Source organism: Rutidosis leptorrhynchoides, chromosome 10 (genome assembly GCF_046630445.1).
Source record: "Rutidosis leptorrhynchoides isolate AG116_Rl617_1_P2 chromosome 10, CSIRO_AGI_Rlap_v1, whole genome shotgun sequence".
NCBI lineage: Eukaryota > Viridiplantae > Streptophyta > Magnoliopsida > Asterales > Asteraceae > Rutidosis > Rutidosis leptorrhynchoides.
This window is the reverse complement of record NC_092342.1, coordinates 86,000,403-86,015,772: the sequence shown is the minus strand read 5'-3', so window position 1 is coordinate 86,015,772 and position 15,370 is coordinate 86,000,403.

Genomic DNA, 15,370 nt, shown 5'->3' with positions numbered 1-15,370 from the left:
GATGTTAAATTATTATATTATCATGATATTATGATATATTAATATATCTTAATATGATATATATACATTTAAATGTCGTTACAACGATAATCGTTACATATATGTCTCGTTTCGAAATCCTTAAGTTAGTAGTCTTGTTTATATGTATATAACTCATTGTTAATATACTTATGGAGATACTTACTTATCATAATCTCATGTTAATCATATGTATATCCATATATATATCGTCATGTCATTTTTACAAGTTTTAACGTTCGTGAATCGCCGATCAACTTGGGTGGTCAATTGTCTATATGAAACATATTTCAATTAATCAAGTCTTAACAAGTTTGATTGCTTAACATGTTGGAAATATTTAATCATGTAAATATCAATCTCAATTAATATATATAAACATGGAAAAGTTCGGGTCACTACACCTGATCCACCCCGGAACCTTCAGTGCTCCTGATGTGGAGGATGAGGTTGAAGTATATGATGCTGATTATGTACATGAGCTTGAAAGTAAGTTTAAGGAAGCTCAGGAAAAGATTGCTGAGCTTGAGTTAGCTAGACAGTCGGGTAATGAGGATACACCGCCAGGTTTTGCCACTGCACAGTCGCATGCCGTACCACAGATAAACCAGAACCAATACCAATACCCGTTACAGAACCAATTCCCTCAGCATATCATGCCACCACAGAACTATTACCAATACCAACATCCCATGATGATGAACAAAGTTCAGCCACCTACATACCAACAACCATTCCCACAACAGCAATTCCAACAACAATATCAGCCACTAAAAAGATGTACCTTTAAACAGTTCAGGGATTGTGGACCATCTCCTTTCTCAGGAAGTAATGACCTAGCCGTGACTCTCAATTGGTTACGGGAGGTTGAAAAGGCATTTGATGCATGTCAGTGTGAGCCTGAGTTAAAGGTGATTTATGCAAGCAGGTTGTTGAAAGATAGAGCAATGGTGTGGTGGGATTCTGTGATAGCTAGTGTCCCTCCAGAGCAAGTTAAGATGATTACTTGGGAACAGTTTTATGCGAAGGTATGTGAACAGTATTGTAATGTGTTTGACATGAATAGAATTAAGATGGAGTTCCTAGAAATGCGGATGACACCGCAGATGTCAATTGATGGGTGCCGGATGAACAATCCTGAATTCAGCACTTTGTAAACATGATCTTGCCAGAGTATAGGACCTTTGTGAGGTCAGCACCGACATTGTCTCAAGCTTTTGTGATGGCAAAGATGGTGGAAAGTGATGTAAGAGCAGCTAGGGGTATGAATTGGGGAAATGTGGTACCACAGGGTAGTCAGGCTACCAGTCAATCAGGTTCGAAGTCTAAGAAATCATTTGGGTTTAGACAAAAGGGTAAGGGTAACCAAGGTGGATCAGGTTCAGGTTCTGGAAAGAAAGATTGGTGTAAAGGTTGTAAGTCTTCACATAGTGGTCAGTGTTCTGAGGCAACGAGAAGATGTTTAAGATGTGGTATGGTAGGTCATGAATCTCAGGGGTGTTCCTTCAGAGAAAATGTTTGTTGGAGTTGTCATCAGCCGGGTCATCGTTCAGCAAGTTGTCAGGCGTCAAAGGGCGCAAGTTCCGGGGCAGGGTTAGGGGCGCGTTCGGCATCTGTCGGGGGTTCCACAGCCTCAAGTGGACATAAGAGAAAGAACCCATCGACTGTGGAAGCCAGGGCCTTTCAGATGACAGTTGAGGCTGCTACTAATAATGATGACGTCATAACCGGTATGTTCATGATCAACTCAATACCTGCTAGAATATTGTTTGATTCGGGTGCAAATAGGACATTTATGTCTATAGATTTCTGTACCAAATTAGGGTTACCTGCTACTGTGCTGCCTGAGCCTGTTAGAGTAGAGGTAGCTGATGGTAAGATTGTTCTAGTCACAACGTATGTGTCTGGAGCTAGTATAGAAATTGATGGTAGACCGGTTGCTATGTCCTGTTTAGTGTTGCCTATCCCTAGTTTTGATGTAGTATTAGGGATGAACTGGATGAGCCTACATAAGGCCCACATTAAGTGTGATAAGAAGATTGTGACTTTCCGTTTGACTGATGGAAACCGTATTGTGGCCCGAGGGGAACGAAGTGGGTTCAGTTTTCCATTGATTTCTATGATGAAGGCGAGGAAGTCACTTTCTAAGGGATGTGAGTCTTTTATGGCTTATGTTATTGATGCTAAGATAGAGAAGAAATCTGTTATTGATATTCCTGTGGTTTTGGAATTTCTTGAGGTGTTTCCTGACTAATTACCTGGGTTGTCGCCGGTAAGAGAAGTAGAATATAAGATTGAGTTAGTTCCGGGAACAACTCCAGTAGCTAAGGCTCCTTATAGGTTAGCACCTTCTGAAATCAGAGAGATGATGTCTCAGATACAAGAACTGTTAGACAGAGGGTTTATAAGACCAAGTTCTTCACCGTGGGGTACACCAGTGTTGTTTGTAAAGAAGAAAGATGGTTCGCTGAGAATGTGTATAGATTATCGAGAATTGAACAAGAGAACAGTTAAGAACAAGTATCCTCTGCCTAGAATCGATGATCTGTTCGATCAGCTGCAGGGTGCATCATATTTCTCGAAAATAGATCTTAGATCCGGTTATCATCAGGTTCAGGTTGCAGAATCAGATATACTGAAGACAGTGTTCAGAACTAGATATGGGCATTACGAGTTCTTGGTTATGCCATTCGGGTTGACGAATGCTCCAGCAGTCTTCATGGATCTGATGAACAGGGTTTGTAAACCATATTTAGATCAGTTTGTTATTGTGTTTATCGACGATATATTGGTATATTCAAAGACAGAAGCTGATCATGTGACACATCTTCGATTAGTGTTAGAGTTGTTAAAGAAAGAGCAGTTATACGCTAAGTTCTCGAAGTGTGAGTTTTGGCTTCGAGAGGTGCAATTTCTGGGTCATGTTATCTGTGAGGCAGGTATTAAAGTGGATCTGTCAAAAATAGAAGCGGTAATGGGTTGGAATTTGCTGAAGACGCCGACAGAAGTTAAGAGTTTCTTGGGTCTTGCGGGTTATTATCGCCGATTTATAAAAGATTTTTCTAAAATAGCGGGTCCGATGACCAAATTGACTAGAAAGGATGTAAGTTTCTGATGGGGAGATCAACAGGAACAGGCTTTTCAGACTCTGAAACAGTTTTTGTGTCAGGCTCCAGTGTTAGCATTGCCAGAGGGTTCAGATGACTTTATGGTTTATTGTGATGCGTCATTTGCCGGGTTGGGATGTGTACTGATGCAGAGAGATAAAGTTATCGCGTACGCTTCTTGTCAGTTAAAGACACATGAACGTAACTATCCGGTTCATGATTTAGAAATGGCTGCAGTGGTATTTGCGTTGAAGCTTTGGAGACATTACTTATATGGTACAAAGTGTGTAATATGTACAGATCATAAGAGCCTACAGCATATTTTCACGCAGAAAGAACTGAATATGCGACAGAGACGGTGGATAAAACTTATCAAAGACTATGATTGTGAAATAAAGTACCATCCGGGTAAAGCAAATGTCGTAGCAGATGCGTTAAGTCGTAAAAAGTCTGATGAGAATGTGAAATTTCTGCGTTTGAGTATAACTTCAGATTTGATTGATCAACTACGAACAGTTCAAGCCTGTGCTTTGAAGGATGAACATATTAAATCTGAACTTATGACTAAACGAAAATTTGACCTAATTGATGATTCTTGTGGACTTAAGACTTTAAATAACCGTATTTGGGTGCCTATGCTTGGAGACTTGAGGAATTTGATCATAACTGAAGCTCATAAATCTAGATTGACAGTACATCCAGGCAGTAATAAGATGTATCATGACCTTAAATCTATGTATTGGTGGCCGACCATGAAATCAGACATCGCTCGTTTTGTTGAAAAGTGTCATATTTGCACGCAAGTGAAGGCAGAACAACAGAAACCGTATGGTTCGTTGCGTCAGTTACATATTCCAGAGTGGAAATGGGAGCATATCACGATGGATTTTGTGACAAAATTACCTAGAACTCAGAGAAAACACGATATGATTTGGGTAGTAGTTGATCGTTTGACCAAGAGTGCTCATTTTCTTGCTACTCGTGAGACAGTATCATTAAGCGAACTTGCTGATTTATATGTGAAAGAGATAATTAGTCGGCATGGTGTGCCATTATCGATTGTGTCAGACAGAGATTCTAGATTTGTGTCGAACTTCTGGAATAGTCTACAACAGAATCTAGGTACACGTGTGAATCTAAGTACTGCTTATCATCCTCTGACAGATGGTCAGAGTGGACGAACGATACAGACGCTAGAGGATATGTTGAGAGCATGTGTATTAGAATATGGTGGTTCGTGGGATACACATTTTCCGTTGGTTGAATTCGCGTATAATAATTCTTATCATTCGAGCATAGGGATGCCACCTTACGAAATGTTGTACGACCGTCATTGCAGAACTCCGACTTGTTGGTTAGAAGCTGGAGAGAAACAGTTTGCTGGTCTCGAGATTGTTCAAATGACAGCCGAAAAAGTTGCTATCGCGCGAGAAAAGTTAAAAGCTGCCAGGGATAGACAAAAGATGTATGCTGATCCAAGTAGACGTCCAGTAAACTTTGAGGTAGGTGATCGTGTTTACTTGAAAGTTTCGCCATGGAAGGGTGTTATCAGGTTTGGTAAGCGAGGAAAGTTAGCTCCGAGATTTATTGGACCGTTCAAGATTATTCAGAGAGTTAATGACTAGACAGTTGTGTTAGATCTTCCTTCTGAGCTAGCTGGTATTCATAATACCTTCAATGTGTGTTATTTGCGTAAGTGTAAAGTCGATGACGAGACACAAATCGTACCGCTAGTAGATTTAAAAGTTGATTTGAGTAACAAGTTGGTTGAGGAACCTATCCGAGTGGTCGACAGAAAGGTTACTAAGTTAAGAAGGAAAGAAATCCCAATGGTTTTGATAGAATGGAAGCACAGTTTAGGGGCTAACTTGACGTGGGAGACATAAGAGTTGATAAAGACCCGTTACCCTCATCTGATTGACCAAGACCAGATTCCGAGGACGGAATCTCTTTAAGGGGGGTGGATTTGTAACAGACTGAAACCGGGGTTAGAAGTAAGATTACTTAATTACCCTTAGGTTTATATTTGTGGTTAAAATATGCTTTTATTTTAATAATATGTTTATTATTAATTGATTAGTTGGTTAAGACCAGTTTGTGACAAGGGTCACAGAAATGGTTCGTTTGTTGAATTTGGACTCCGTTAGGATTGCCAAATTAAGTACGAAAGATATCAGATAACTGATAAATACCCGTGTGTTATGGGGTGTGGGTTTATAACCCACTTAAGTAACTAATATCTGGATACTTCCATTCATTTCCCAATTTGTGCAAGAACAAGACTCGTACGTAACTCTTTCACTCTCAAGACTCTAATTGAATCCAAGTCACAAATTGAATTAAGAAGCTTTAGGATCTGAATCTTATCATTCTTATAAGCATTTATCCAGGTTAGCTTGCTTGAATTCGTGCTTTAATTTATAGAAATTGAGTTTTGGGTGTAAAATGGGTTTTTGATGAAATTAAGCTTGAATCTTCATGATTTGTGTTTGTTATGTTTAATTGATGTTAGATATAGTTGCTATATAGTTTATATGATCTAATTATGCTGTGAATTGAGCAAGAATTTGTTAAAAATGATGAATTGTGTGTTAGAACTTGAGTTTATGATAAAGTGAGTATTTTGGGATGAATTAATCCCAAATCTTGATTGTAAATGCTAGATTTTGATGTTTATAGTTGGGAAAAGTGTTTATGTATGATTGGTATGTTTCTTTATGCTTGAATTTGGACTATAAACCTTGAAATCGAGTTTTTTTGGCTTAAAATCACCAAATCAGCGAAGCTGATGGTGAAGATGAAGCTGCTCGAAAAAACTCGCTCGAAAACAGTGCTCGAGACTCGCTCGAAAGCAGTGCTCGAGAACCTTTTGCTCGAAAACATATTATTGCTCGAAAAACTCGAGTTGCTCGAGAACCTTCTGCTCGAAAAACTCTATTGCTCGAAAAACTCAAGTTGCTCGAGAACCTTCTACTAAAAAAACTCGAATATGTTCGAAAACTCGAATTCGCTCGAAAAACTCGAATTTGCTCGAGAACCCCATGTTGCTCAAAAACCTTGCCTGTTATGTGAATATTTTCAATTGAATGTAAAGTTGTGTATTAATACTTGGATATAATACTAACTTGAGATATTATGTGATGATTCACAGGTGATAAACAAAAAGATGAAGGCTCAGAAAAATTAGACCTCTGAGAACCTTCAGTTGCGGGTAATCGGTGAGTGGGTCTATCTCCGGATAGAGTATTAAGTAGCTGACACGCTACTTGTTCAGACTCTTTATTACTATGATTATGTTCATTACGATTACCATGCGTAGTTAGATATTGCCATGCTAGTTAGGACGATTGCATGACTTTTTATCTGTGATCTTATGTGCACACTATTAGTTGGACACCAATCGAGGCGGCAAGGTTGGGTACCCACCGAGGCGGCAAGGTAGGGTTGATGTGAGGTCGACTATGGTAGCCTGGTTGGGTCATGAGTTACTGATTGTTCAGTATAGCATAGATGGACGCATGTGTTGAGTCTGGACGGTTATGCAGTGAAATCAGTAAAGCGGACTATCGGTAGACTGTAGCTTGATCAACTACGTCGTGTGCTCGTACAAGCCGCCGATCCTCATATTGTTAGTTATTATATGCTAGTTCAGGACATTAGCATATCTGTGATCCCTTGCATGTTCAGTTGCTTATGCTTGGTCTGTTAGATAGTATCTATTCACTTAGCTATGTGCTAATTCCCCCCACATTTCCACCCCTTGCAGGTTTAGGTACTGCTGGTTAGGAAGGGTGTTGCTGTTGGGTTGAAGGCATGTTTGACTACGTGCTTAACTCTGATGTTTTCTGGTTTTATAATATTTTCACGTAACACCAACGTTTTGGAATATTGTAATAATGTTAACTAAGCTAAACTGATAACTATTGTTTGTAAATGTTATCTAAGGGTATTTATGTAATTCAGTATTCCGCTGTGATATATATATAAAAAAAAAAATCAGGGTGTTACAGTTTAAATTCCAAACGACACTAGAGCATGATGTTTGGGGGTTAAACTACCCAACTCTCGGTCAAACTTCAAAAGCTAATACATCCAAAAGCGTCCCCTATCAAACAAGCGGGAATCTCTAATTCAACCGTACGCCCTTACCCTTGTCAACGTCCGATCCTATAAAAAGGTAAACAACGAGAGGGTAAGCAAAACCCTTAGTGAATGCAATAATTATACATACACATATATAACCTACTTACTTGCAATCACTTACATAATACCTCATACTAGCTAGCAATTCGACAACTATGCAAACATTATGCATATACCAACATCCGCAATCATAATAAGCTAGCGATTCCAAAAGCATATAGTTCACAATTAAATATGCTAGTACAAAATTTACACAACCATGGTTAACCAATAGTACAAAGGAATGGTACTCGAATTTCTCATCGGTGTTCATAACAACCGTTAGCGTACAACAACATATATCACTAACACTTGGCGGAACGACAACACATATCCGTTTATAAAACCGTTAGTGTACAACGACATATATCACTAACTAGGACAACACATATCCGTTCATAAAAGCCGTTAGTGTACAACAACATATATCACTAACTCGGACAACACATATCCGTTCTTAGAAACCGTTAGTGTACAACAACATATATCACTAACTAGGACAACACATATCCGTCCCTACAAATAAATACATTATATACATACATGTATACTTATTCCACTCACCTTAACACCAAGATGATGCTTATGCACTTCCGAAAGCTTCAAAGCAAAGTACCTAATACATTAAGTACACATTCAATACACAACTTGTGGAACTAACCACATTACTTACACTTGAACATTTAATGACCCAATTGCATTAAATAACTCAATTACGCCAAAACCGCCCTTAAATGGCCAAGACTCATCTTAAATCACTAAAGCTAGTGATTTAAAGTTTACTAACTCTAACTAACACAAACTTAGAGTAATTCATACCCATTTCACCCAATTAGGTCAATTATTACCTATTTGACCACCTTAAGGTCAACACACCCATTTCGGGTCATTCACAAACCCACATACACCCATTTACTAAACATCTAGGTGTGCTAGTAATTAACTAACCCATTTTTGTCTCATAAATCTCAATTAATACTTTGAAACCCTAGGTTAGTTATATTCAGTCTTCATGACTCAATCTTACCCAAGAACACCCAAAATCACCAAATATGGGTTTTATGTTCATCACTAACCCAAACCCTAACCCTTATACAAATTAAAATAGGGAAATCAAAGTTAGAACATACCACCACAACCAAAACGTAGCTAGAGAGGAGATGAACAACTTTATAACTTGAGCCAAGACTCAAAACTAGCTCCTTCTTCCTTTACTTGAGCTTTCTCACACAAGAATCTCACACACTCTCTCTCTCTAAAATTGAAGTGGATAGGATAAGGTTGTTGGAAATGAAGTGAATGACACCCCAAGATCTGATCTACTGGCCTTAAACTCGTCTACAAGTGAAATTACCAAAAAGCCCTTCAAAATATCTGATTAAAAGAACAGAATCCGGCTACAGTGAAGAGTGCGCCACGCGCACCCCTATGTGTGCGCTGAGTGCACCAAGCTCATATCACTCTCTGACCTCTGTTTAAATACACAAGGTCACCCACACTTCATGTACTCTATATACGTCTCTGTTTAATAAATATTAGGGTCTTACATTCAAGCAACCCCGAAACACCATAGATACTTTTGATGATTTTAACCCACAAGAAGGTGGATTCGGTTTTGAACCTCCACTACCACTTGCCGAGTAAAGCCATGTTTTTAGAGTTTAAGGAACTCAAGTTTAACCCACCCTCCCCAAAAGGCCGAATAACCCTATCCCATTTGACCCATGAAATTTTCGACTAATTTCCCGACCCGCCCAAAAAAAAATTACGTCTTACACACTTAAGTTTTTTTTGCACGCATGGCGGGGCACGAAAGAGCGAAAAGTAATACAACGGTAAACTATTTAACACCGACTTAATGAGAGTCAAAAGTCCACCATGTGACGTCGATTCCAATCCGATAACCTTTTCTCAAATTTATTTATCACCGGTTTCCAAGACTCCATTTTGTTCATCTTGCCCCCAATAGGCAACCCGAGATAAGTGAACGGAAGGGAATCAACATTGCATCTAAAAATTCTAGCCATAACTTCCACCTCTCAAGGATCCACTCCCACCCCGAACAATTTTTTTTTTACTATAATTAACTTTCAAGCCCGATGTTAATTTGATACACTTTAATAGTTTCAAGAGGTTTTCAACATTATTAGCACTCCAAGACCCAAAGTAAATCGTATCGTCCGCATATTGTAGATATGAAATTTGAATTTTATCCTTAATTCCCTATCTCTACTCCATTGAAAACATTATTTCTTACGCGGCATTGGTTAACCAATGTAAACCTTCGGCCGCTAGGATGAAAAGAAATGGCGAGGGCGGGTCACCTTGTCGCACTCCTTTTTCAAGCTTGAATTGCTTTGTTTGTGAACCATTAACTAAAATAGAAATAGAGGTCAACTTGAGACATGAGTGAATCCATTTCCTCCATTTTTTCCCGAAACTCATAAGCTTCATTATCTCCAATAAAAACTCCAATAAGCTTCATTTTTTCCCGAAATGCTTTCTCAAATTCTACCTTGAAGATTAGACTTTTTAACTTTGTTTGTTTTAAAAACTCAAGTGTTTCGTTTGCAATCAATGCCCCATCGATGATATTCCTACCCTTTATAAACGCGCTTTGTTCGAAACCGACAAGTTTGGGTACAACTTTATTAAAATGGTTGGAGTGTAACTTCGCAATAATCTTATAGAAACTACCTATCAAGCTAATCGGACGATAGTCGTTTAGAGACAATGAGTCCGATAAATGTTACAACCTGGGGATATTTCTCCATCCGTCCAGAATGAGTTTAGTGCCATTGTAAGATCTTTTTGAACAATACCCGAAAATTTCTTGAACAATACCCCAAGATCTTTAGTGCCATTACAAATATTATCATACATTTAAACTCGATAAACACATCACAAATTTTTGTTTATGATATATTTTTTTTAACAGCAATTTGAGATTATTCAGGTAGGATTAAACTACTAACACGATAAATGAATTTCAAGATTAAAGGGATATTATTGTGTGCAAATTGTGAATTAAAATGAATATATTTATTGTTATACATGTAAGCTTACATGATAAACGCTTCAAAAGAATTTCATATTATTAAATATATAATATAATATTATAGATTTCATTTCCATTATGTTACAACAAATTTCATTATTAAAAAGTAATAAATTTCAAGTTAATTAATGCTAAGTATTAAAAAAATAAAAGACAAAAATTGCTAAAATCGTCCCCGTGTTTTGCGTTTTTAACCCAAATCGTCCCTGTATTATCATTTCTGTACAAATCGTCCTTAAATGGCAAAATGTGTCCCAAAATCGTCCATGTTCCAAACTCCATTTAATTCAATCCGTTAGCAATAATGGATATCAACAGCAGATGAATAGTTATCAGCAGAAGAATAGTTATCAGACCAACCAAATGAGCCCAATCAAATGATGGAACGAAGTACAGAGCGTTTACCATTATTCATTCATATTTATTCACGTAGTAACCTTTCCTCTAATTTAAGTTATACACATAACTTCCTAATGTTTACCACGATAAGATCAATTGGCGATTGATTTACCAACAGCAAAACTCCGCTGCCGATTGGTTACGATAACGTTCGGTTCCATCCACGACATGTAATAGAGGACGGATCAGAGTTTAAACCCAGATCTAGGTTGATTAACGCCGGAGTTAAACCACCGACGATTAATTCACTTTTTTCTGATTATGATTGAGTTTAAATTCGTAGAGAAATTAGGTTTTGCTAGTTGCAAATGTGTTGGTAGATCCATTAATGCCGCTTCTATTTTTTTGTTTCGCTTTTAAGAATTTTGTCTAGATTAAAGGTGGGGTCAAACTTAAACGATTGCTACTGCTACTATTCTTTTGTTGTTGATATCCATCATTACTAACGGACTGAATTAAACAGAGTTTGGAACAGGGACGATTTTGGGACACATTTTGCCATTTAAGGACAATTTGTACAGAAATGATAATACACGGACGGTTTGGGCTAAAAACGTAAAACACGAGGACGATTTCAGCAATTTTGTTAAAAAAAATCTTTAAAAACTTTTAACCAGTAGGGCACTACTATAAATAAAAAGTCTATCTATATATAAGGAAAGAGATTAAGAAATGTGTAGCAAAACTAAATAATTTGTTACCGATCGATTAAAATTAAGAATTTGTATAAGTATAACTATGAAGGTTATACATAATATGCATAAATTAGTTTCTTAAGCATAGTCCTTGTGATTATGTTTAGAAAAATTCTTAAATTATATTACCTGAGAATTTATTTTACTAGAGAAACTAAATTATTTGTAAAGTTTTAAATTTTTTTTTTAAATAATTGTGCCGTTGGTCCCTCCATTTTACCCCAAAAAGATAACAGCGTCCCTCAAGATTTTTTTGGCTTTCAGCGTCCCTCTATTATCACTTTTTTGATTACGCGTCCCTCCGCCAACTTTCTGTTAAAAAAGTCAGTTAAGTCATGCCATGTGCCTTGCATGTGAGGGTAAATTCGTCTTTTTACTCTTTTCTTCACTAAAATCGAGGGACCACCGGTGCAAAAATTCTTATAATTTATATATTTTTAATTTATAAATTCTCAAAAATTATATCTCATCTTCTTCATCTAAACAAAGCTTGTTCTTCTTCAAAATTACAAACCCTAATTTTTTTACAAAATAAAACTAAAATCGAGTGTTAGATTTCCAGATTATTAACCTTTACGTTCTCCATCACCCCATGTTAGATTTCTAGATACCGAATGTAAAGACAAACTAATACTGAGTCCTTGATGTGTGCAAGCGGAGGTGTACGAAATACTATTATTGTTTACTACGAAATACGACGAAATATTACACAAGTTTTATTTATTTATATAGATGGGATATACCTAAACCTTGCTACAACACTATAGGCAGTGTACCTAATCGTAGAGTAGTGTAGTTTTTAGTAAGTCCGGTTCGTTCCACAAGGAGCTAGTGATTACGTACTATATTTTTAACAACTATATATATATATATATATATATATATATATATATATATATATATATATATATATATATATATATATATATATATATATATATATATTTATATATTTATATAAGTAGTAATATTATAAAAGGGAGTTTTACCGTTTAATGACCGATTTGTCGATTTTAAATAAAGCGTAAAGATAAATGACAATAAAATAAATTGCAATAATTAAAATGACAGTAAATAAATGTACGATGAAATATGAAATAAAAGTATTATGCTTATTTAAACTTCCGTAATCATAATGTTTGATGTTTTAATTTTAATTTATTACCCTGGGTTAATTGTCCCTTGTCCTGGATTATTTGATACCTATTTGATTTTTGTCCATAATAGTCCATCGGTCATAATTATAAAATGCTCGTCAAATTAACCTTATTCCCGAAGTCAAATATTCAAACTAATTAGGGATTTAAACTGTAACAAGATTTTAATACTTTGTTAATAATTACACCAGGTTATCGACTGCGTGTAATCCCAAGTTTTAATACTTTGTTAACAATTACACCAATTATCCTTGTATGTAATCCACCCCTGTTTTAATTAGTCCATGATACATTAATTTATTCACTTGGCTATAATGAATAATAAATTACCCAATCCAGTTGATTAATTAAATGATTGTAAACGATGTCGTATAAACGTCACTAAATAGGACATTCGTAATCATTTTAATAATTATTAGATTAACTAATTTGAAGATTGGTTCGACAGGTTCCAATGAGTTGTCATTCAATTAGACAATACCCCCTACCTATTAATAGTCAATAGTCCAATGTTCACAAGTGTCGGACTTTTGTCCAAACCCTAATTATGGTAGAAAATCCAATAACCCCATCTTAATATTTAGCCCAACATCACGATTACTTTAGCTCAAATAAGCATAATAATAACTTAGTTACGAGACATTAATTTAATAAGGAAGAACATAGCTTACAGTGATTATTTATCGCGTAGCGTTACACGGACAGAGTTCTGACTTTAAAAGCCGTAAAACATTTCTTACAATAACCCAACTAAACCATAACTTTATTATTAAAATTAACTTAAATTAAAATTATAATATAAATATATATTACATATAGAGAGAAAGAAAGAAATTGAGGTGTGTATAATTCGCAGAAAACTGGCCAATTTATAAGACTTGGCCTGCTACAGGGCACCATGCGATCGCATGGAATTTAGGCATCCTGGCCATGCGATCGCATGGCCAGCTGGATCAGCTCAAAATGCACTAAAACGTGGGTGGCTGTTATTATTTTAATATATAATATAATATATATAATTTTATATAATTATATATATATTATATTATATTCTTGTGCATAGTTGACTCGTAATTTTAGGTCCGTTATCTCGCGCGCTGATGCTCGGTTTATGTCTCGGTTCAGGATTTTCGAACGTCCTTTCGTGCTATTAGATATCTTGTACTTTGCGTTCCGCTACTTGTACTCTTATCAATATTTAGACGATAATCATCAATAAATTGAACTACTTGGAGTTTAACTTGTACATTTGAGCTTTTTGGACGTTTGCGTCTTCAAATCTTCGTTTTCTTCTTTTGTCTTCGCACTTATTTATTTAAACGATTATTACATAAAAATAGAACAATAGTAACTAAAAGCTTTACATATTGGAAGGATATTGATACTAAATATATGTTCATTTAGAGTACTATCAAATATCCCCACCCTTGAGCGTTGCTTGTCCTCAAGCAATACAACACATGAAATAAAATCACACTTCACTCGAATCACTTTTTTATTCTCACATTTTATACATTATTGATTTTGATGCGGCGGTATAAACAATGATAGTAACAATAGAACCATGGTTAAAGGTGGGTGTGCCATCCACAGTTGCCTCGGGTGTGACGACCCGGAAATTTTCGACCAAATTTAAACTTGATCTTTATATGATTTCGACACGATAAGTAAAGTCTATAATGTTGAATCTCAAATTTTTGGAACTATTTTAATGAGATCATTTAACTTTCTACCATTTCTGACGATTCACGAACGTTTATTTGTAAATAGAAATGTATGTATTTATATATATATATATATATATATATATATATATATATATATATATATATATATATATATAATTGTAATTTGTAATATTACAAAATTTAGTTATTTGAATTAATTATGTAAAATAATGTAATATATGATATTATGATTTAAAATGCATCTATATATATAAATAAAGTATATTAAATATATATTTTGTGATTTCGAATCTATTTAGTAAGCAATAGTAACATTCAATTATCATTCGATCGATATTAAATGAGTTAAAAGTGAACTTATGTGATTTTAAAAATAAACGGTGATCCGAAATTAAGTTATATCAATTTTAGCTTTATTAAAAATATATTTAGAATCTATCTGATTAATTTTAAAAATATTTAATTTTGAGTTGGGGTCAAGCTCGAATGACAGGTCAATTTTTATGGTTGATATTAAACAAGTCTAAATACGAATTCATGATGAGATAAATATAAACGTTAATCCATAATTAAGTGATATAAAATTTAGGATTTTTAAGAATATTTTTACTTTGATAAGTTGAGTTTTAATACTCCGTACATATTACTTTGAACTACAAATAAATATTAGACGAACCTTTTTATCAGGTTTCAAACAATTAATGACCAGAATAAATAAATGGACTTAATTTAAAAATTTAGAATTTTTAGGAACACTTTGATATTTTAACTGTTTAGCAATAGACCATGATATAATATTCATTTAAATGTGTCGGTACTAATTTACAAAAATATAGGCAGCTAACTATTCAAATTATTGTATCATGTTACTGTTTCACTAGTTGCTTTTCACTCTTCCACTACTATCTCAATCTCATTCTTTATATATACAATATATACATATTCATATATTATACAATTATATTAGAGATAGATAAATGTAGATGAATATAAATGCTGAATCTAACACCTTGGCACCCTTCACCAGCGCAACTCCGAACCATCTCCCCCTCTTCTTCGATAACCC